General features: G+C 44.5%; 3 long non-coding RNA genes across 4 annotated transcripts in view; 1 reads left to right on the forward strand and 2 right to left on the reverse strand.

Annotated features, from left to right (window-relative positions):
- Positions 1-10,688: 10,688 nt before the first annotated feature.
- LOC310702050 overlaps positions 10,689-21,430 on the forward strand; it is a 48,720-nt gene continuing 37,978 nt past the window's right edge. The window contains exons 1-3 of one of the 2 annotated variants that reach the window (XR_014523163.1): positions 10,690-11,523; positions 14,170-14,239; positions 16,364-18,096. This is a non-coding gene — a long non-coding RNA (uncharacterized lncRNA). Of the gene's footprint in view, positions 11,524-14,169; positions 14,240-16,363; positions 18,097-21,430 lie in introns of both variants that reach the window. The other variant, XR_014523162.1, reaches the window with a different exon arrangement.
- Positions 12,746-14,161, reverse strand: LOC310702275. Its single transcript, XR_014523427.1, has 2 exons — positions 13,952-14,161; positions 12,746-13,346 (listed from the first exon to the last, which is right to left on the reverse strand). It is a non-coding gene; the product is annotated as an uncharacterized lncRNA (long non-coding RNA).
- LOC310702144 lies at positions 14,249-19,586 on the reverse strand. The gene is made up of 3 exons (XR_014523291.1): positions 19,377-19,586; positions 17,743-17,832; positions 14,249-14,827 (listed from the first exon to the last, which is right to left on the reverse strand). It is a non-coding gene; the product is annotated as an uncharacterized lncRNA (long non-coding RNA).

A 21,430-nucleotide genomic window follows, 5' to 3' on the forward strand; every position in this document is an offset into this window, starting at 1 on the left:
AGACTCCGCTAACCCAGAAATAGTGCTTCAGGTAAAGAACTTCGCTTCAGGATGAGAACAGAAATCGTGCTCCGGTGGCGCGGCAGTAGCAGGAGGCCCCATTAGCTAAAGTGGTGCTTCAGGTTAAGAACAGTTTCAGGTTAAGAACGGACCTCCGGAACGAATTAAGTACTTAACCCGAGGTACCACTGTACATCAAATCCCGTTTTGGAGCTAGTCCACCATCTTAAAAAGCGAAATGAAAGAAATCCAATTCATGTTTCCCAGAAACCCTGAAGTTTCCACCATGCATTTGCTTTTTAGTCAAGTGACTTTTCATTAGTCCTTTTCAAAGACAAGCTAAAGAGTTGTTTGAGACTACAATAAGATTTCTTGTTAAGCAACAGTGTTTATCTTTCTGACAGATGTATCTTTGAAGGATGCACAGATCCACTATCAATGCCACTTATTGTCTACTCAGAAGTAAAACTCATTGTGTTAAAATGGGGTTTAATCCCTGGCCAGTGAATATAGGAGTTTGCAGTCTCAGTTGTTCTTGATCTGTTTTTCTCTTCTGCTTGGATTGACCAGTTCTGAGGGGGAGGCGGTATCTCTGATCATATGTGCTTTTTAATCCTTTGTTAAGTTTTGCCAGCTAAATCCAAACCTATCCCTAACCTTTTCAGGCTTCTTCAGTCTTCACTCTGTTCCGGTTAACCTTCTGCTTCTCCAGCTAATTCTGCAGCCAGGAGGAGGTGTGACTCCCACGTTACAAGTCTAGCTGTGCTGTTGACTCATGCTCTGCACTCAAAACAGCCATATGCTTTTTAAGAGGAAGGCTTATACAATGCAGCCACGCAAGGTCTCCCAGAGCACACACTCTTACAAGAGCTGTGAGGTTTCTGCTTGTTCTCCCCATTAATTGAAACTGGCGATGATGCAGTTTGGCACAGCAGACGCACACGGTTATGTAAGCCTGTACTACAGTCCAAAAATATACATCAGGAAGAGTCACCTGTACACTTCACAGGGCTGTACCAGGCAACAGAGTAATCAAGCTGGCGGAAGCAAAAGTGGATGCCCTCCTTCTCATCCACATTCATGTCCCCAGGTGAGATTTAGGGAGCAATCCTGTAGCAAGATCCTCTGGGATGAGTGGGTTAGCATCCAGTGGATCCCTGGCTGAGTCAGGAAGTTCCTGGTGCAGCCGAGCTGTGCTGGCTTAAGTGCTGCATCCTCAGCTCAGCCAGAGATACACAGGCGAATCTCCCTCCTCACCTGGGACCCAGCCAGCTGAGCTGAACCTGGTAGATTTTAATCCTGTCTGAACCTTGAAAAAAGGGTGTGGTGGGGTTGGGACTAGATGGGAGAGGACTTATACTGGATCCTAAACCCATTCAACTTGGTCACATGACCTGGCAATCAAGTGCAAATTAAGGGTGGTGTCACTCAAACAAAGAAAGGCTTGTTTTCCCTCTGCAAGGCTTAGGGTTTGGACCTGAACGGCATTTGGATCTGGTGAAACTTTACGTCAGCTTAATTTACGCCAGCTTGCTTTATGCCAGTTTCTTGCGTGCAGCATTGCTCCCTAAAAATGCCTGAGTTGTATGAACCCTGTCCCAGGCATCTGAGTGATGGAAAGCGGGTTGGGGAATTCCTTAGCAATGCAATAATGAGGAGTCAGTATGAGTTGCAGCATAACTCAGGGTGCTCTAGCCTCAAACTGCTAATGAGTTGCTTTGTGAATGGTGCCAGTTCTGATGCTCCAAACACAAGATACTTAGGGAAAGCTCCAGATTATCAGTTGTGAGGAGATGGGCCAGCCTAATTATACAGAAGCAGATGACCTCTGAATGCCAAATGCTGGAGACAGACAAGAGACAATCTTGCCTTTGCACCTTGCTAGAGACAAGCCACCAGAGTTGTCAGAATGGCTCCTCTTGGTCACTCCAGCAAGACAATTCCCAAGTTCCTCTGAGATGAAATCAAACACAACGTGCAGCTAGGGTCACTTCCAGGTGGCCTATTTACTGAGCATTCATTCTCATTTGTTTCTGGGGAGGTTATAGCCTTAATCAATCACTTTCCTGTCCCTTTCCTTTGGGGAGGAAGTGGGCGCAAGAGCACCACACCAACTTTCTTTGCACAACCTGAACTAGCTGGCATGTGATTGAATCCCACTCAAAAGAAGCAGCCATCTGGAAGTGCCCTAATGCTCAAATTACATGGAAGAAGTAAAGCGAGAGAGAGAGGCTTTTATTTCTTCAATACTTTTGTATGTAAAAGGAAGCATTTTTGAAGATGGAAAGAGAGTTCTGATCTTGCTGTGAGCTTCTTGGTTTTCATTTCCATTGATTATAAAACTGATGGTATCATTTTCTCATGTGACTAACCCATAAAGGCCAAATGCTATTATTGGATCTCCTGTAGGTTTTCCTGTGGATAAATAAATGCAAATCTTGGGGGCTGTGATTCAGGTTGGGGCTCTGGCATAGAAGGGGTGGTAGTTAAAGCTTTCACCTAGAGCCATTTTTCTAACCCACGTTACTATACTCCTCAACTGTTCTGGAAAAACTGGGGCATCCCATTTTTTCCCCATGAGATCATGGTGGCCATTTTGGCTGCTGTGATCTTGCACAATTTCACACTGCAATTTTGTCTTTCCTGCAGCTCCCCAAAATGCACGTTTTTGGGTGCTGTGCCACAAAACTGTTTTTCTTCCCAGGTCTGCGATCTCATGCTAGTCACGTGAGTTGTATGGGAGTGCGATCCTTGAAGATGGTGTTTTTCATTGTGACGTGTTGGTGGATATGCTTTACTGTCCTGGAACTATCTGCTTCCTGGATCAAAACATGCAAATATTGAATAGGTTTGACTACCTGTATGTCTGGCTCCACAGGGAAATAGCAGTGCAGGTTGATGGTAGGCAGAGCACAATTGAGATTTATTTAAGATAAAATTGTTGGGGAGTTAAACCAACCCTCCTGATCTGTTGCAGCCCCAATCCAAACTGGGGTGGGGTGAATACAGCTCTATTTTCCATTAGAACAACAACTACTACTGCAGGAGACCTGATCACAGAACCCTTCTTGCCACATCTTGCTTCTCCCTGTTTCTTTTAAAGGTTTCTCTCAAAGCCTCCTGCAGAAAATGATAAGCTCCCGAGTGAGTTTCAGATCTACCAAAAGAAGAATACATGTACTTCTTCTGGCCAGATTCTGAGTGTTGATTGGGGATGTGTGATTGGGAGTGGAAAGGCAGCAGGCAGAAGGAATAATTAATTTTTCCCTTATTGCCAATTCCCAACTCCAAATCCTGCCCTCCTGCAACATCCTCACAATTGTGAGGAACCTTTGGCCCTCCAGATGTTGCTGAACTACAACTCCCATTAGCCCTAGCAAGCATGGCCAAAGGGCAGTGGCAATGGAGTTGTAGTTCAGCAAGATCTGAAGGACCAAATGTCCCCCACACCTGCTGTAGAGTTTTAAATATGTGCTTGAATACTCTCAGTTCATGCTGGCCATCCCTCAGAATCCCATGCAAAATGGGCAGGGGGGGTTGTAGAAAAAACAGGGCAGTTCCTTGCAGCGGCGTAGCGTGAGTTCTCAGCACCCGGGGCAAGGCAAGTAATTTGCGCCCCCCCTAACCCGCGAGTTGCCGCTGGCGCTGCCGCCCAAACGACGCCGCTTGCCCAGAGGAGGAGGGGGGCAGAGAGGCGAGGAAAATGCAACTGCCCAGCAGCTGCAGCAGCACCGGCGGAGGCGGGGCTGTGAAGAGGGGCTGCCTGGCGCGTCCTCCGCGGCGAGCGCTGAGAGCCGCTGCCTGCTGGGCGCCTTCAGCCCGGACGCGCGCACAGCTCGGCGGTTCCGCGAGACATGCGGCTCCACTACAGCCTGCGCCCGAGGCTCTTCGGCGACTCCGGAGGCAGCGAGCGCGCCCCCCCCAGATGTTGTGCCCGGTGCGGCCGGCACCCCTGGCACCCCCCACGCTACGCCACTGGTTCCTTGCCTGTACTTAGAAAATTGGTTCTGAGTTTGGGTCTTTGTGAAATGCGTATGCATAGCCAGATAATCCAAGCATATTTCGATAAACCGCAATGCTAGTCACACATTGTGGCATGGGGATGATGGGGCCACCCATGAATTCAAATACAGTGGTACCTCTGGACGCGAATGGGATCCGTTCCTGAGCCCCGTTTCGCATCCTGAAGCGAATGCAATCCGCGTCTGCGCAGGTCGTGATTCGCCGCTTCCGCACATGTGCGTGATGTCATTTTGAGCATCTGTGCATGTGCGAGCGGCAAAACCCAGAAGTAACACACTCCATTACTTCTGGATTGCTGCAGAGCATAACCTGAAAATGCTCAACCTGAAGCACATTTAACCTGAGGTATGACTGTAAAATATTTCAGGTAAGTGAGATAACAGTAATACACGAAGGGTGGAATTATGCTGTGTTGGGTCTCCCCTATTCCAGGCATTGCATATGCAAATTCTTTGTACAATGTAGGTAATTCCCTGCAAAGCAGACATTAGGTAAGACTTAGACGTCTCTCTTTTTTAAAAGAAAGAAAGAAAAAGAAAAAACACTTTCAGTGGTACTGAGTCACCATGGCTGAGAATTCTCAGGAAAGCAAACCAAAATGTTGACCTGAGGTTCTCTGAAATGTTCCTTATGGCACCCTTCCCAAAAGGAGATTGAGCCAAACAGCTGCTGATATGGAAACCAACTGTTTGAACTGCAGTGCACTTACATATGTTAATCGCGTCAAGCACTCCTTGCAAACGTGATGCAGGAAATGACTAAACGTTTAGTGCTTGTTATTTAGCAGTATTCCTGGAGACACGTAGGTGGTGTGGACAGCACGGTATGTGCATTAAAGTGCAATTTAGGTCAATGATTCGTTGAAAGGTCCAGCCTTAACTTTATCCAATTTCCCCCCCAGCAATGAACAACGAAGATCACCTTCAAGAAAGATTTACAGTGATACCTCGGTTTTCTAACGTAACCCATTCTGGAAGACCGTTCGAGTTCCGAAACGTTAGAAAACCGAAACCTCAATAGCTGACACCTATGCCTCTGGATTTTGCACTCAATGGAAGCCACATAGCTAGTTCAACTTCCGACGCTTGTTTGAAAACAGAAGCATTTACTTCAGGGTTTTTGGCGTTCGAAAACCAAAACATTTGACTTCTGAGACGTTTGAAAACCAAGGAACCACTGTATTTCCCCAAGAAGTGCAGATGAAAACAAGTCAAAAACTGGAACGCACCACACAGCACAAAATCTCTCATTACTCGGTTCCATACAGTTTCCTTTTTTTCATTCATATCTTTGTAACAAAAACTGTGTACAGTGGTACCTCGGGTTGCATATGCTTCAGGTTACATACGCTTCAGGTTACAGACTCCGCTAACCCAGAAATAGTGCTTCAGGTTAAGAAATTTGCTTCAGGATAAGAACAGAAATCGGGCTCCGGCGGTGCAGCGGCAGCAGGAGGCCCCATTAGCTAAAGTGGTGCTTCAGGTTAAGAACAGTTCCAGGTTAAGAACAGATCTCCGGAACGAATTAAGTACTTAATCCGAGGTACCACTGTATAAGAATTATGTAGTATTGCAAAGCTACCCATTTGTATAAAGCAGGTTCGAGCCCCATGTGGGGCAAAATATTCCAGCATTGCAGGGGAATGGGCTAGATATCCCTCATGGTCCTTCCAACTCTATAAGTCTATAAGAATATACAGTGGTACCTCAGGTTAAGAACTTAATTCGTTCTGGAGGTCCACTCTTAACCTGAAACTGTTCTTAACCTGAGGTACCACTTTAGCTAATGGGGCCTCCTGCTGCCGCCACACCGCCATCGTGCGATTTCTGTTCTCATCCTGAAGCAAAGTTCTTAACCCGAGGTACTATTTCTGGGTTAGCAGAGCCTGTAACCTGAAGCATCTGTAACCTGAAGCATCTGCAACCCAAGGTACCACTGTACTCATATTCTATGAAATGCAGCAGTTAAAATATGGTTACCTTCAGGAACGCCTTACCCAGTATACCCCTGCCAGATCACTTTGAGCCTTGGGAAAGACACTCTTAGTAGTACTGCTCTTGAAGTTTGTCTTAGGTCCACTAAAAACAGGGTCTTTAGTGTGGTTGCACCTCCCCTTTGGGATGCTGTTCCAATGAAAATAAGATAAGCACCTATAGTCCTGGCATTTAGGTGCTTGTTTAAAACACATCTGTTCACCCAGACTCTCCCTGAAGGGTGACATATAAATCTGATCTACAGATTTCTGATGCGTTTTGCATTTGTTTTACAGTTGTAATTCATTCCTGATTCTATACTGTTAACAGCCATGATATCGTCTCTTAATGTTGGCTGGGTAGGAAATCTTGCAAATTAATAAAATCAGCAAATAATAAACCTGGTGGCAGAAAGAACAACTCTGAAGCGACTTGAACAACTTTCCAGAGGAAGGTAGGCTTACAGGGGTGGCCGTAGGGAGAGTCAAGGGATTATAAAACCACAGAGATGAAATGGCCTGAAGCAACATCTAGCGCAACTCTTTTCCATTCTTGGCATAGCTAATGCAGATCATATTATACCTAAAGATGTGCAGTGCAAGGGATGTCAGGCACTGTACTTGTATGCCCTGCCTCAGATGCCACATGTAGTCACAGTGGCTGCAGGCTGCAGTTATTGCAGTGGCTAGATTGCAAGAGGAATCTCACCACATTCCTTCTGAGAAAGCCTTTAGATGGACGTCAGCTACAGGTATGGCAGGCACAACTTTCTCAGGAACCTTCTTCCGCAGGGGTCAGCAAACCTTTTCAGCAGGGTCCACTGTCCCTCAGAACTTGTGGGGGGCCGGAATATTTTTTGTGGGGGGGGGGAATGAATGAATTCCTGTGCCCCACAAATAACCCAGAGATGCATTTTAAATAAAAGCACACATTCTACTCATGTAAAAACACGCTGATTCTCAGACCATCTGCAGACGGGATTTAGAAGGAGATTGGGCCAGATCCAGCCCCCAGGCCTTAGTTTGCCTACCCACGTTCTTCCTGTTCCACACACAGTTTTTGAAATGTGAAGAAGCAGGGGGACCCTTACAGAAGCTTACAAACTTTTCTTTTGGTGGGGGAGGCCCGCAGTGCTGCCTCTCTTACTTGCCCCACCGTGGCAGTGACTGGTTCTTTGGTACAGGAGAATGGCTTGCCTCCTTGCCCACTGGAGGAACATGAAAGCAAGAAGCTGTGTCATCCAGTGGAAGTGGGAGACAGGGGAGATAGGTTAGTGTGGCAGTACCAATCCTTTGTAGCTCCCTCCCTACTGAGATCAAGTAGGCACCTTCACTGTACTCTTTCTGGTGTCTGCTGAAAACATTCCTGCTTAGAGAAACCTACCCAGATGTTTAGAAATTTGAGGGAATTTTAATCTGTTTTTGTATTTTAACTTTTGTACGTTTTAAAATAGGACTGTACAATCTTCTTTATTTTCTTGTGTGTGTGTGTTTGGTTTTTTGTTGTTGTGGGTTGTTGTTTTTTTACAATCAAGCGCTGCATAAATTTTATGGACACACACACACACACACACACACACATATATATACATATTAGCTGCACCGGCAGCATATCTATTTTTTCTTGTATCCAAAAGTGCAAGAAGGGCTTTTACACTTGCCAGAAGCTCGGCTCTGCCCTCGCCGGTCTTGGAAGGATCCTTTAAAAAAGTCCAATATGACCAGAGAATTTGCACCTGTCCATTGGGGGATATAGGAAGCCCCGAACACATATTTTTTAGATGTCCCTTTTATGATGAGGCATGTAGAGAAACCATTGACCCCCTGCTGGTGAGGCTTGCTGACCTGCAAGTAAAGCAAAAGTTCTATCTTCTCCTGTTAGGCAACTATCACAAGACGACCTAGATGGTCGCCAGATTCTGCGCACAGATCTGTAGGCACAGACCATCCCCTGATTCAATATAGTTTGTTAAGAAAATTCCCAAACTCGAATCTACAGGCAACTCTGGGTCATTTCTCTATGGTAGTCTATCTTAAAGTTTTTATGTGTTTATATGCCTACCACATTTTAAAACTTAAAATCCATTGTGGTATGTTGTTTTAAATGTTTGTTTTGCTTTTGGGATTGTAGTTCCATTTGTGTTTCAAAAGCTGGTCTCTGACCGTAATAAATAATAATAATAATTTATTATTTATACCCCACCCATCTGGCTGAGTTTCCCCAGCCACTCTGGGCAGCTTCCAATCAAGTGTTAAAAACAATACAGCATTAAATATTAAAAACTTCCCTAAACAGGGAATAAATTTCATGTTCGTGCATGTGTGTGTCACGAAGAGTCGGACACGACTAAAAGACTAAACAAATATATATATATATATATATATATATATATATATATATATATATATATATGTTGTTGTTTAGTCGTGTCCGACTCTTCGTGACCCCATGGACCAAAGCATGCCAGGCACTCCTGCCTCCCGCAGCTTGGTCAAACTCATGTTAGTAGCTTCATCCAACCATCCTGTCCTCTGTCGTCCCCTTCTCCTTGTGCCCTCCATCTTTCCCAACATCAGGGTCTTTTCCAGGGAGTCTTCTCTTCTCATGAGGTGGCCAAAGTATTGGGGCCTCAGCTTCAGGACCTGTCCTTCCAGTGAGCACTCAATGAGCGCATATATATATATATGGAAAAGACTGTGCTGGAAAAAAAAAATGACTAATCTGACCTTCATTCCCGTATAGCTGATGTGTTGGAAGTCTTAGGTTCATGACCTGAAAATATCAGCCTCTCATTGACCATGATTACAAGTAATTAATGGTCTTATTAGTGATACTCCAAGTTGACGGCAGTGAAAAGAATGTGGAAATCAACAGCATGCACTGTGACTCAGACATTATGGTGGCAGTGGGATAAGTGAAAGAACAGTTACTCAGCAGCAGTCAATAATACTGGGTCAAGTAATTGTGCACAGAAGAAAACATAAGTGATTACTAATAGATCTTCTTCATTTTTGGAGGCCAGTTGTGATGAAAGAGCTCATTAGAGAAGATTCTAGGCTAGAAGTTACGCATGCCCTCGTAATTTAATTACACCCAGTGATAGTTGCCTTTTCCTTCATATCTTGCTATTTTAAAGTATCGATTCAGCGAACCCAGTGTCTGAGAAATCATTTTTAAAAGGAACCAGCCCAAATTCATCATTTTACAAAACAAACTAGTTCAGTTCCAAGACCCAGCCTTCAGAATGTTACAAGTTGTTCTGTTGAAGTATAGGATTCAAAAGTAATTCAGGGGCCACACATAAGTAATAAGATGTCTGAAAGAACAGGAATGCCAATTCCCCATAAGAGTGTTTCCATACTAGAAAAGGCTTACTATGTTTAATTTATATCAGCCACACAGCTATTAAAGGCATAAGCCAACATTCACTTTGTTCATGTACCTGCATGTCTCGCTACAAGTTGCTCTTGTTAGAAGAGAATCAATCACTTCAGCAGGGAAGATACAGGAAATCCCTCACATTCCTTCCTTCTGATGGCTTAGCAACAGTGATTAAGTAACCAAGTGTCCTTTGCAACAGCTGCACCTCTGTATCTGCCTAATTCTAAGACTTGAATGCTACCTTCACATTTTGTTTTCTAACTTTCTTTATTTTATGTATTTCATTAAATTTATACACTGCTTGATTGTAAAAAACCCCCTCAAATCAAGAAAAAATTACAACCCTACTTTCTTTATATATGTTTGATTGACTTACTTTTTAAAAATGTCATACACCAATATATTGTCTATTTAACCAAATCAGACTATAAGAGCTACAGAACACATTTTTACTGATTTTAATATATTAACAGTGTGAGAATGTGTGACTACACAGCTGTACCAGAGAAGAGTAATCCTTAAAATGTAGTGATTTTCAGGGTTGCATAAGAGCATAATCACCATTTATTTCCTTGAATTATGTTTGTTTGTGGCAGTGGCACAGTGATGAAACATAACTAGTTGCTTTTTGTCTCATGCTGGTTAGACTTGAAACGTTATGAAGAAAAAGTCCCTCAGACTTTGTCCTGGGACTTTCCATTGATCACCGGAGGCTGATGCATTGCAATGTTGTATGTAATCAGTTCCTGAAGGGCTGTTACTGCAATACTTCAATCTTCTCCTTAGAAATGTTTACTCTAGTTCAGAGATGGTGAACCTGTGGCCCTCCAGATGTTGGACTACAGCTCCCATCAGACCCTGCCAGCATGATCAATGGTCAGAGATGACAGGAACTGAAGTCCAACAACACCTGCAGTATTACACAGTGGCGTTGCAAGGGGGCGGGGGGGGGGCGGTGCGCCATGGATGCCATGTCTGGAGGGGTGACAAGAAGGCACCCCATGGGGTGCTCACCCTGCCACTCCTGGGCGCGGCGGCGCAAGCAGCCCTCGCACCCCCGCAGCCGCATGTGAAGGATCCTCCATTCACAGCTGCAGCCACAAGCAGAGGCTCCTGCCACTGTCTGTACAGTGTTCGAGTGGCGCCAGCGGCAAACCACTATGTACAATGCATGTGTGGTGTCGCACACATGCGCTGTATGTAGCGCCGCCGCACATGCACTGTACATAACGGTTTACCGCCAGCACTGCCCGAGCACTGTACAGACGGTGGTGGGATCTCTCCATCGCCACTACAGCTACAAGCAGAGGATCCCTCCACTGTCACTGCAGCCACGAGCAGAGGATCCCGCCACCGTCCATACATTGCTCGGGTGGCGGCGGCAAACCACTGTGTACAATGCACGTGTGGTGTCACACGCATGTGCTGTACGTAGCGACGCCACACATGCGTCGTACGTAGCGGCGCAATGCGTGCGCAACTGGCAGTTTGCCCCGCCCCGGGTGTTGGTTAGCCTTTGTTCACCCCTGGCATCACAGACTCCCCAGCCCTATTCTAGTTTATTGTACCAACAGCATTAAGATACATTTGTGTCTGTGTGACACTGATATTTCATAAAGTGCCCCAACATAGATTAAAGGCAAATATCTTCTATAAGGAAATGTATATCTAATAAATACAGCTGAACCTTTCCTCATCAAGCTATAACCCTGCAAAGCTTTTCCCGCTCTCCTGCTCAGTCTCTTTTAGTGTAATAAGAAGTCTATTCACAGTTAAGTTTAGCAAATCCATTTAGCCAGCTAAGAACTGACCTCTGGTCATGCTGCTTTAACTGCACACAACAAAAACATCAGCTGATGATCCCCAGAACCTTCCAATACATACAGCTGGACATAGTGTGGAATAGAGCCAACTGCCTCTCTCCCAATCTCTTAAAGCAATATGCAGCATAACCTCAAAGGTAGCTTTGTTCTCCTTTCCTATCCTTCAGAATCTGCTAACGCAATCTCACAACTCTTCATAGCTTTGTTGTAATCTACTGCATTCAGTTAACAGCACTAAGGTGTATGAAATTCCCTCATGAACGGTGAAAACACTTGGCTTCGATGGATGAATAAGGAAGGCAGTTTGTTGCAACTAAACGACGGTAGGTCTCATAGTCCTGTGACTGTCTTGTGCTAGATCATGGGCTAAAAGTTAGGGAAGGGAAAACAGCATGGATGGGCAGAAGACACGGTCATTCTTTTGAAGAAGTGGGAACCTGTAACTAAATGTTACAGTGCATCCCCAGCCTCCAACAGGAGTGTTCCTACGTAGGGCTCCAACCAGTCTGGAACAGGGAGTCTTGCAGAACATTTTAGCACTTACAGATGACCTTTTTTTTCCTCCCTACCCACTTGAAACTTTCCCCTCCTGCGCAATAGGGCTGAGGATTGTGACCGAATGACAGCGCTGAAGCCAAGTTCTTTGTTTCTATATGCTGGGGGGTGGGGTGGCATAGTGCTTTTAAATTAACGCCACACATCTCCCTGGTTCTAATTGCTGACCTCAGGGTACTCTAAACTGCTATGACCACAATTCTTCCACATATAATAATATGATATAAATTTAACACATAATCTGAATGCCTTCAACCATACATGGCCAACAGCTATCCTCCAGCTTTAATTTAGGAAAGCCAGGTATCTTTGCAGTTAGAAAATTTTGTACATATTCTAGGGGCACACCCTGCAAATGTCCTGATTTCCCAGGGACAGATCCAGAATTATGAAAGCCATCCCAGCTTCTGATTTGAGTGCAGAACGTTCCTATTTCCCCTGCCAGTGCTGCTGCCACCAAGCTTTGGAGCAGGATGAGCCGGTGCTTGACCCGAGCGGTGGTGGCTGAGTGGGAGCATCCCATGGCCTCTGCTGCTGACCTCCTTCCTTGGGCGGCTCGTAGTGGCTGCTGGAGAGCAGGTGAGGAGTAGGCCAGGTTGCCTCCACTGGGGCCCAGCCCCGGGTGAGGCGCTGGCTCTGAGGGGCAGGCAGGGGGTAGGGTAGCACTGGGTGGGAAGAAAGGAGGAACAGAGCAGAGCACAAGGAGTTTTGATTTTTTTAAAAAAGGAAAATACTTTGTACATCCGCATCTAATCTTCTCCTTTGCTAATATTTATTTATTGGGGTTTTTTTTCTTTTTGTAAATCTACCAAAGAATAAAATAAATTTGGGGTTAAGGGGTTTTCTCAGAATGGTGGAAGGTGCTGTGTTCTATTGGTGAAGTGGTAGTGGCACTCGCCATTCTTCTGATAGGAAATGCTCTGTGGGGGGACGACACAGAAATGTGGGGTTGAGCATGTAAGGACAAAAGAAGTAATTATAATTTAACAGTTTTCATGTTATTCTATTTTATTAAAGCAACTAGAAAAAAATATTATGATGGGAAGATCTCACACAGGTGAAGGGAAGCAGTGGGGAGGAGGGGAGGGTTAGGTTGAATTTGGGAAATATAATAATATATGGGACAGCAAAGGATATAATAGATTCTTATAGAATAGTAATATATTGTAACCAGAATAGAAGTTCAAAAGGGGAAGTAAATGTATTTTTAGTATTTCCATTATTGTAATAGTTATTATTTCTTATTGTTAATTTAGGCTTCTTCGTTTTGCTGTCTGTATAATTTTCTTAAGCCAATAAAAAATAAAAAGAAATGGGGGGTTGAGGAGGATCATCTGGGGGAAGTGAGAAATGTCCCTCTTTTCATCTGAGAAATGTTGGAGGATGTGCTGCTGTTCCTGCTCGCCAACCCCACCTATGACTTTGTCCTTTCCCTCCACCTAACCAAATCACCCCCCTTTACACCTCATCCACCCCCTCAACAGATGCCACCTTGCTGCACACACATTTGATGGAGGCAGGAGGCGCTCCCCCTCTGTTAAACAGTTCGCCTGGGCCTGCCTGCTATGCTTCATGCTGCAGTTGTCGTGGCCTCCTATTGGCCATGCATAGCTGTCAACTTACAGATTTGAAAATAAGGGACCAGCAGCCTTGAAAATAAGGGACCAGCAGCCAAAATAAGGGACCTGCAACCTCACCTGTTCCAGGCACCCGTCTTCCTGTCCTCCTGCAGTCTGGTCAAACTCATGCTTCGAGAACACTGTCCAACCAACTTTGCAACCAGAGGTTCAACTGAATAGAATCTGAATCACATGCACCACAAGGCCTATGCAGCCTCAACTTAAGATGGCTCCCTGGCCTGGCTTTGCACTGCAAAGTTTGCAACAGCACATGCAACAAAATGGCGTCCAGCATTCAAAAGCCCCCTCAGTTTGCATTAACTAGCCACACACAAGGCATGCAAGCTCCACCCCCCAGTCATTCTTATACTTCTTATTGGGTGAGCAACACAGCCAAGCAACACAGTTGGAGCCTCCCTCCTCCCTGGCCAGCAGGGAGGGAGAGAGAGGAACTGCTTCCTTTGAAATTTAAGGGACATCATTTAAGGGACATTTAAGGGACATCCATCAATAAGGGACAGCAGCAGGACATGGCGCTGGAATAAGGGACTGTCCCTTCAAATAAGGGACACTTGACAGCTAAGTGGCCATGCAAATGGCAGAATGTGATGACACCTACATTTTTATGTATATAGCAAGACATACACACATGCATATGTAAATACAGCAAATCAAATTGGTTTAGGCTACAATCCTATACTGCTTATCTAGGAGCAAGCCCCAGTGAACTCAATAGGATTTGCTTCTGAGTTGACATGCATAGGATTATTCTTTAAATCTGCTATATTTAAACAGCATGGAGAAGAAGGGGAAAACTTCTGATTCTTAAGAATGGAAGTCTAATTTTAGCCAGGTCCATTGTGAGGTAAGTGTGTGCATGACTCAGAAATGATTGTGTGGTGTTACATAACCCACTGTATGTGTTGTATTTCTTAAGCACACACTGCTAGAAAGGAAGATGGTGTTTTTGCATCCTCTTCCTTGCCCATAAGTATGCTGGAACGTTCATTTCAAGAAAGACCCTTTATGCCAGTCAAAATGTATTAAAAGAAAAAAATAATTAAAAATAGCAGTGGGTTAGTTATGTAATGTGATTAATTGCAGTAGTAGGGTGGAAAAAACCACCATAGGCCTTAAACATTCACATGCAAAGTCATGTGTAGGAGTGAGAGAAGAGGTTGAAATGCACAAATTATCTGTTTCATTACATACATTTCACGGGACATTGATTTATTCCTTGTATAATTTAATCAGCATATGGAGAAAATAGATAAGTCTATGTGATGCTAAAGCAAGCAGGAGAAACTAGTTCAAGACACAGAAGCAAATAAAATCCATGGAACTTTGAAACTCAAGGCACTTTCTAAATGTTATAAAGTCCCTTTGCAGATGTCAGTAGCAAAATAACCTGCCTGCTCATCTTGTGCATCCTGTGGTATTTGCATGCCTTACCCTGAAAAAGAAATGTGCATTTTTTTGTCTACTGAGCCCACATTTCTATAGAAATGGAAGGCTTGATGTAATAACCTCTTAGAACATTTACAATCCAAGTAACAGAAATTCCGGGATTTTTCTTTGCAAATGTGTTTATCAAAGAAGAACTAAAGACACTCAGTGGAACTTTGTCTACTCAGAAATCTTATTTAATCCAATGGAAGTTTATTCCCAGGTAAATGGGGGATTGTTGCGCCAGTCTACATTGTTTCCTCTGTCATTGGCTGCCACAAAACAGTGAGTATTGATAAAAGACCAGCGCTGAAGGTGCGGAATGTCTAACAGCGCTGTGCCCAATTTTGTTATCCAGCAGTCTTGCAGAAGAATGTTACATCCTGGAAGCTTTACCAGGGCACATGGCAATGATAGCTTTTATCAATACGTCAATACTTCTGACAGTGCTTCTTGTCACTATGACATCCTTGCATGACTTGTGGTGTGAGTGCTGTGCCACAACTCATTATTATTATTATTTTGTTCTGTAGTTGTAACTAGCCATACCATAAACCATTACTTGCCAAGCACTAGCTGCTAGAATCAGACCATAAAAAGGTGCAGCAAAGTGTGTCAAGCTCAAGGTTAAATTTATAGAGATATCATTAAAGCTTCCCCTCAGCTACTTCTCTACAGAGCAGTTGCAGTTTCATAAATAATAGCGGTTTAATGAGACTTTGGTGAGATATTTTTCTTCCAATATTTTTCTAGTCTATGCTCAGCAAGGGTTATAGTTTAATTAAAGGATGTCAGAAGAAAAGGAAGCTGCCCCTGAGATAATCACTGCCTGTTGTTAGATAAGTACTGAGGTGAAGACAAGCAAAAAGGGCTATCATGAAAACGATAAATTATGGAGGAGAGGGGATGGCTGATGGTTCAAAAATACAACTGACTTTTTTCCCTTTTAATTTATAAAGGATGCACCAGCACGGCTCTCTAAGTTGCCCTGTGCAGATGGTCTCCAAGTGGGAACGATCAGCTCCATGCTGCTCTTGGGAAGGATGTTTACCTTTCAAACAAATGCCTCTAACACTCATTTCAGCATTGATGAATCTGATACTCTTGCACAAGCTTTTAATACTAATACAGTATTCTTTCCTTGTGGTATGACTTTTAATATTCTGATCATGGTCTTAAAATGTTGTAAATTACCAAATGAGTCCATGTACATTTAATTATGAAAGGTCAACCAGTAACTAAATTTGCATGTGACATCTATTTGCATGCTAAATCTCGAATACAAAATTTAGGGTTTCAGAATTTTAATGACCATAAGCGTTCAAGTAAAAGGGAAGATAGAAGTGAAATAAAAATGTATGCAACACTGACAGCATCTTTATTATTCCTCCTCTGAGTTAAGCCTGTACAGAAATTACCAAATCTCTCTCTCTCTTTATTGAAGCACTGTCAAGACATTTGAGTTATAATTAAGCAGATATAGGATAAGGTTAATTCAAAATACCATCTATATTTAGTGGACAATTTATTTTATTGGTTTCAGGGATGCCAACACACAAAAATGACTCTAAATAAGTGCAGTTTCACAGCTTTTGTGTCTGAACTACCAACTCCAAGCCTAGCCTACCCCACAGAACCGTAGTGAAGATTAAAAGGGGAGAGGAGAAGACACTGTACACAGCCTCTGGGAGGAAAAATGAGACACAAATCAACAACAACAACAACCCGCCATCTAACCACGTGCAGTCCCCTTCCCATTTTGCCAATCTTGATAAACAAAAAAGTAGCATTGTGTTAAAGTACAGTCTGTATGAATTTTTAACTTGTTACAACTATAAAGTGTTTGATGCTTTTATGGTTGTATTTGCTGAGTCATTTTTTATTTTTGTTTTATACTTCCTGTATAACAATAACTATAAATAACAGCCCAGTGATGACAATCAGGTCAGTGGTGGCTGTGTGTGAGACATGAAAAATGGTGGTGGTGGCAACTTTCAAAGTCACAATTTCTTTTCTGTAGGAAGGAGGCCTCATTTACTTCTGAGTAAAACAATTGCCAGCCAATTGTTTTTTATACTGTAAAGGCAGCACAGTTGGGGAATAAATGAAATAATGTGTACATGGAGGACTCTCATCTGTCCAGTGTCAAGCTAGGAGGAAAACAAACAGTTTCTCCTATTTTTTCTGCTGCTCTAGAGGCCCCCCTCCAGATGCTTTGATGCCTGCTGATGCTTTGGAAAGTTGCCTCCACATTTTGCTTCCTAACTTTCTTTGTACTGCCAATTTATTTACTTTCTTTTAAAAGGAAAGCTAAGAGCCTGGGCCCCAATCAAGATGTACCCGCTGAACAAGCCTTGTGAGCATCCCTGATTTGTTATATTATTAGCTGCCCTGTTAGATCAAGTTAGGTTAGGTCAAGTTAGAAATCTAAGCTAGTGTGCAATAAAATCTTGGCAATGTTTCTGTGGACTCTGTCATACGGGTGGGGCAGTTTGTCCTAATTTTCCTAGTGTTGTATGGATTCATGAGCAAATACATTAATAAGTGTTGGTTATAGTTAGTTACAGTGCTTTTTTGCTAAAAAATGTTTAGGGGTACTCTCATTTTCCTACTCATATTAAAATACTGCCCCTCAATGAGGCCAAACTTAGATTCACAAAATGTTTAGGGGTATGCGTACCCCTGTGTCCCCCCAGAAAAAGCACTGGTTAGTTACAAGGCTCGCTGCTATTTCAGTTTCCTCTCAGTCATTCCTACTTCTTTCCTCAGTTAATTTCCATCTTACCAAGAAAACTTGACTAGGCAGGAAGTATATTATATAAACTGAGATGTGATCAGAAACATCGACACCAGTGATCCTGCAAAATATACATTGAAATTTATTGGTAGTTTAGGCTAACAGTGAATTTCTCTTAATCTTACCTCACAAAATATTAATTTCCAATAGAACATCCTGGTTCAGTAGTCTGTGACTTAAGTATAATACTTCAAATATTTTCTGGCTCCTCTTAGCTGAAACACCAAATATACTTTTTCCTTAGTGCACTGAACAAATTATCTTTAGAATATACTGCTGCCAGGGCAACACTCAATGCAAATCTATTGCTACATATCTTTGGTTGCAATTGTAGTCACCAGCACAAAATGATAAAATAATGAGCACTGTATGTTTTTCCTCCCCCAATAACCTTTTCCCAAAGGGGACAGGCTCCAAGCTGAAAGACCAAGTGCTTTATCGTGAGGGAGCCAGATTACTGCTGAGAAAAACAGTGTGAGGTGACTATAAATAACACACGTTTTGCAGCCAGCCAGAGCCACATTGTGGCTATTAATCTTTCTGTCAAACGGCCATCATTTGCCACCATGAAATTCAGACTATGTCTCCAATTACCCCCCCTCCCATGGAGGAGTTGTCCCCCAGAGGGTTTTACATAAATACCTACTGGCAGGAGTGGGGGAGGGATCACTGCCGACAAAGAGATATTTGCTTTTTCACATTTCTTTTTTCTGTGTCCTAATATTTTTTTAAACACACACCCCAATCAGTTAAGTAAAGGAAGCATTACTTGGCTTACTATGAGATACAGTCTGACAGTGCATCAGTTTGTAGGTATATGGGTCGAGATGCACGTGCGTTGTGTGTATGTGTCTTTGTCACATGGACATTCATCATTGCCTCAGGAACCTAAGAGTGGCCTTGCTGCATCAGACCAGATATGCCTCTAATCTACTTTCTATTTCCAACAGTAGCCAGCCAGATGCCCTTAGCCAGGCATAGGCAAACTCGGCCCTCCAGATGTTTTGGGACTACAACTCCCATGATCCCTAGCTAACAGGACCAGTGGACAGGGATGATGGGAATTGTAGTCCCAAAACATCTGGAGGGCCGAATTTGCCTATGCCTGCCCTTAGTTATTAGCAAGGAGTTAAATTTGTCCGGTGGTGGGAAAAGGAGGACAGGGCTCTTGCATTTTCAACAGTTGCACAAAATATGGGTTTTCAGCAAGTGTTGCTTGTGTGAGAGGGATCAGGGAAAGGCCATCGTCTTCATGCTCTGCTTTTGCCAAGAGGCCAGATTCAAAAGAGGATGTTGCTCCTGTACCACAGGTGTCGGGAAGAATTTCAGCAGGTGCAGTCTGCACATCCCTTGCATTCGGGAGTTGAGATGTGTATATCCAAACTTCAGGTTCCATATGTTCTTCTATACCAACAAAATTAATCATAAAGGGTAGCCCAAGGAGGAAGTGCAGACTTTCGAAACGCATTCTGAGAAGATTCAACGCATCCTTGTTTAGGCTGCTAGAACCTTCTTCCGGAACACATCAGAAGTCATGTTTTATTATGACTTTTGTTTGTCTGCTTGTTTAATTGGCTCAGACTGTTGTAAACTGCATGATCTTGTTCCTTCAGCTTGTAAGCCACCTTCTGGGCAGCAATACAGAAAGGCGGTATACCGTACAAATTGAAAGTGAAATGAACGCAGCGTCGCACCTGTCATTGCTATTATTCATAATAATGATAACGATTTAAAAAAAGGTTTGCTTTGACATCCCTACTACACATTGTAACATATGTGAGGCACGGGTTGAAATTCTGCGACGGGGGGGGGAGGGGCAGATCCGTCCCGACCCTTAACGTGTGGTAAACGTCTTTATATATATTTTTATTGCCAACAGGAGACAAGGCGCAGAAACGCAGATAACGAGCGGCCGGTGGGCGGGGCGTTGAGAGGAGCGAGCGAGGGAGAAGGGAGCGTGGCTTATCATTGGCTCCGAGTGGCTCGCAGGAGTCCTCGGGCCAGCAGCCCCTCCCTTAACCGTCCCTCCCGTGCGCTCTCCTCCTCCCTGCGGCCGTTGGTGCCGCCCGCCAGCGTGTGGAGCCGCGTGAGGGGGGCGGGGCCGCAGCGCGCGACCCCACGAGGAGGAGAACGTGCTCGGGGCGTGCCCAGGGCGCGCTTCCCCCCTCCCTCTTGGCCTAGCTGGCCTCAGCCAGCCTAGCCTAGCAACGGCCTCGAGGGCTGAGGCGGTTGCATGACCGCCTCGTGCTTCCTCCTAAACCCCCGTCCAGGTCCCGCCCTCACTCGGGTGCTCTCTGTGTGTGTGTTGTATGTGGCCGCGGTCAAAGCTCTTCTGCTCACGGGGCAAGGCGGGGTACTTGTGGGGCTGACGCGGACTCTCAATAAGGGCGCGGGGAAGGATAGGCTGCCTCGGCGGCTGCTTTCGCCTTTCCTTTAACGGCCAAAGCTGCACGTTAGGACGATGCGGAAAACCCGCTTGGGGTTCCTCACTGTGTAAAGTCTGTGCTTGCGCGCGCCTGACAAATCTGCCCCAAGGCCTTTCCCTCGTCAAAATTATCTTCCCACCTCCAGTCGCCGTTGTTGTGTTCCCTGGCTGAGGGGAAAAACGAAGGCACCTCGTTCTTTTTTCTTTCCTTCTTCCATCCCCTCGCCGACAGAAACCGGGGCAGGAAAACGCTTCATGAAAACGATGTGCCAAATTGGGGGGGGGGGGGAGAGGAACTGCGCACCGGCGGCATTTTAAGCTGCTTCCAACCCCCGCCCCCGGTAGGTCCATTTTTCCTGTACTGTATTGCAAGGAAGCACTGGTCCCTGTTTGTGTTTTGCAGACGCTTCTCTGAATTCATTCGTTTTACAAACGTGGTTGTGTCAGAACGCCCTCTTGCCACGCTGGCCCTTTGCGCCGTCTCGCTTGAAGGTTGTTGCTCCACGTTTTCCCCTCCGTATTTCTGCGGGTGCCTTATTGACCTGACTTCCCTCCCACGCGTGTCTGGCTGCCGGGCCTGTCTGTGTCTCCCCGGGTTTGGCGCACCCTGTGGCGGTTCTTTCCAGAGCCCTTTCCCTTTTTCTTTCCCAGGGTTTCCAACTCCCTTTTCGCCCACAGCGGAATTGGCGCTGTCTCGCATGTCATCCTTTCCAGACCGCGCAGGGAATTTTCCAAGCCTGTACTTCCTTTCCTTTTTTATTTTATTTTTTAGGGGGGCAGTGCTATTTTTACCGGAAGATAGGTGCGGGAACTCACCATGAACACCTCCCTTGTTCTATAATGGCAGCATGAAAAATAACAGCATGGGGGTGGGACCCAGCTTATGCAAAGAAGTCAACTGCAACTCTTATCTGGACAGAGATAGCCTTGCAACAGTTATTGTCGTGCATGGAATGCACCTTTTGAAAATGGTCTGTAAACTTCAGCTTGTGCAAAAAACACTTAGTGGTATGATCACATCATGCTGGTACTTTGCTATTAGCACTGGCTTCCAGTTTATTGTTGGGACCAATTCAAAGTGGTGTTTTTTTTAACCTAGTGCAGGTACCAGGTTACCTGAAGGATTACATATCCTTCCACATACACCTACTTCAACCCCCAAATCTTCACAGAATGCCTCTGCCAAGCGAAGTGTGCTGCGTAGCTTGTAGAACCCAGCAGTCATGGAATGCACTTCCTGGAGAGGCTGGAACCTATGCTCTGGATTTTGTGTTTGTTTGTTTGTGTCCTTGAATATATTTTCTCAGGCCTTTTAATTTTTTATGGCTCCATGAGATTTTGGGATAAGAGATTTTGTTAAAAAGGTTTGTAGTCAACCAATCTTTACT

Source organism: Podarcis liolepis (assembly GCF_965112155.1).
Source record: "Podarcis liolepis genome assembly, chromosome: 2".
Taxonomy (NCBI): Eukaryota; Metazoa; Chordata; class Lepidosauria; order Squamata; family Lacertidae; genus Podarcis; species Podarcis liolepis.